The sequence below is a fragment of the Alligator sinensis genome, unplaced genomic scaffold, assembly GCF_000455745.1.
Source record: "Alligator sinensis unplaced genomic scaffold, ASM45574v1 scaffold842_1, whole genome shotgun sequence".
Classification (NCBI taxonomy): Eukaryota; Metazoa; Chordata; order Crocodylia; family Alligatoridae; genus Alligator; species Alligator sinensis.
In genome coordinates, this window is record NW_005842295.1 from 1,301,982 (window position 1) to 1,303,985 (window position 2,004).

The 2,004-nt window shown below is 45.8% G+C and overlaps 1 protein-coding gene across 1 annotated transcript in view; it reads right to left on the reverse strand.

Annotated features, from left to right (window-relative positions):
• USH2A (usherin) overlaps window positions 1-2,004 on the reverse strand; it is a gene marked incomplete at its 5' end in the record, with an annotated part of 567,922 nt that overhangs the window by 180,412 nt on the left and 385,506 nt on the right. The gene's annotated exons all lie outside the window — the stretch shown is intronic.

Genomic DNA, 2,004 nt, shown 5'->3' on the forward strand with positions numbered 1-2,004 from the left:
TGGGGAACAAATTAAAGATGATCTTCCAATAATTATATTCTATACATGGAAAATTAAAACAAATTCATAATTTTCTAAGTCTAGAATCACACTATATTATTAGGGGGTAATCTTAATTCAAAGTCATCTTGGATTTGAGTAAATAAAGTAAAAGTCTATGAGCCACACACATACCCTATACCCTTCATTCATCTAAATGGTATTCAGGTAGCCGTGTAACAGCAGTGCATGACATTTATGAACTATTTGTTCCTGTGGCAAGATAAAATTGACCTGTGCACATATCTACCAGAAACAAAATGAAGGAGGAGGAAGAGCAGGAGGAGGAAGAGGAGGAGGAGGAGCAGGACCATCCCACCTTTTAGCCTAATAGACAGAATACTTTCCCAGGAAGTATAAGATCCAGGGTCCAGGCCCTCCCTCACCCAGACAGGGGTGGAGTGAGGGGGTCTGCAGGGAATTTATACACAAATCTTCATCTTCTCTTTCTTAGAAAAGTGATCTTATTATCAGGACACAGGCTAGGCATGATGCAGAACACCCTCCAGCTCTTGCAGCTGACTCACTATAGCCTGCATTTGATAGCCATTGAATAACATGGATAAACAGCATAGTTTCTGTTCCTTTGGGAGAAGAGGTACAGGCTAGAACAGGGGTGGGCAAAATAGTGGATCTGGCTGGCAGCAAGACTCCATTTCTCAGCAGCCCCTGCCCACACAGCTGGAGCCAGTCTCCATTGAGACCACAGCCACAGCTGCACTGTGATAGTGCAAGGCTGGGGTCACCATGCGGACCAGCCCCAGCTGTGCTGGCAGGGCATGTGGCAGGACAGGGCAGGGGTCTGCTCCAGAGCTAATGGGATCTTGCAGCGGGGGCAGTTTGGTCCAGAGCTGCAGGCAGCGAATCATGGCTCTTTCCTGACTCCTTGCAGTGGTGACAGCCTGGTCTCGAGCCAGGGCAGAGCCATGATCCGCTGCTTGTGCACCCCTGCCTGGAGCATGCAAGCTGCAGATAGGAATTCTGCCCTGGCCCTGAACCAAGCTGCCCCTGCCACATGATTCCAGGGCTCCAGAGCAGCTCCCTGCCCTGCTATGCACCCTGCCAGCATGCCTGGGGCCAGTCTCTGTGGCAACCCCAGCCTTGTGTTATCATAGCACAGCTGTGACTTGGGTCTCCATGGAGATTGGCCCCAGCCATGCGGGCAGGGGCTGCTGGGAAATGGAGTTCACTGCTGGCCAGATCCAGCCCACAGGCTGGAATTGGTTCGCCCCTGGGCTAGAACCTAGGATCCTCTCCCTCCCAAGGAACTGTACCATCTCACTGGATCACCTTCCTCCAGGTTTGTTCTCCAGCTCCTGGTTGCCCAGTGCCCAGTACAGGAGGTCTTTCATATCTCTACCTTTCATGAGTATATAGAATATTACAGCTCTGAGGTAGCAGCACCATTGGACACTACATTCTAAATTACACTTCCCAGTTATTAATACCTTTCAACAAAATAATTCCTTTTGTTATGAAATATTCCCATTGGTCTAAAATTTCTTCTGATTGTGCCTAGTTCAATGGCAATTTTTTTTTCAAATGTTCAGATGCAGACAAGCGTGAAAAAGTATACTTTTTGGTGCTTTAGAAAAATTGTTCGGTTTAATCTTTTTGATGGTCACATAATACACAACAGCAGATTTTTAAGATTTCAAAGTTGGTGTGGGCTCAATAAGCAATTGCCCTTCTTCCAAGTGTGAACACTGAACATAAAGCTGGATGTGGAATAAATGTGTAGGGCACAATAGATTCAAAACTCATGGGTCCTCCATAGGGAATCATCCCTCTAAAGCAGCAGTCGGCAATTATTTCAGTTGGCAGGCCAGTTAATGAGTTTTGGTGGGCTGTCGAGGGCTGCACACATTAAATATTTCAGAAGATATCATTTCAACAAATTACAGGTAAAAAGAAAATTATATGCTTAAAATCAAACATCTACTATGACATATTTTAATTTTTTTT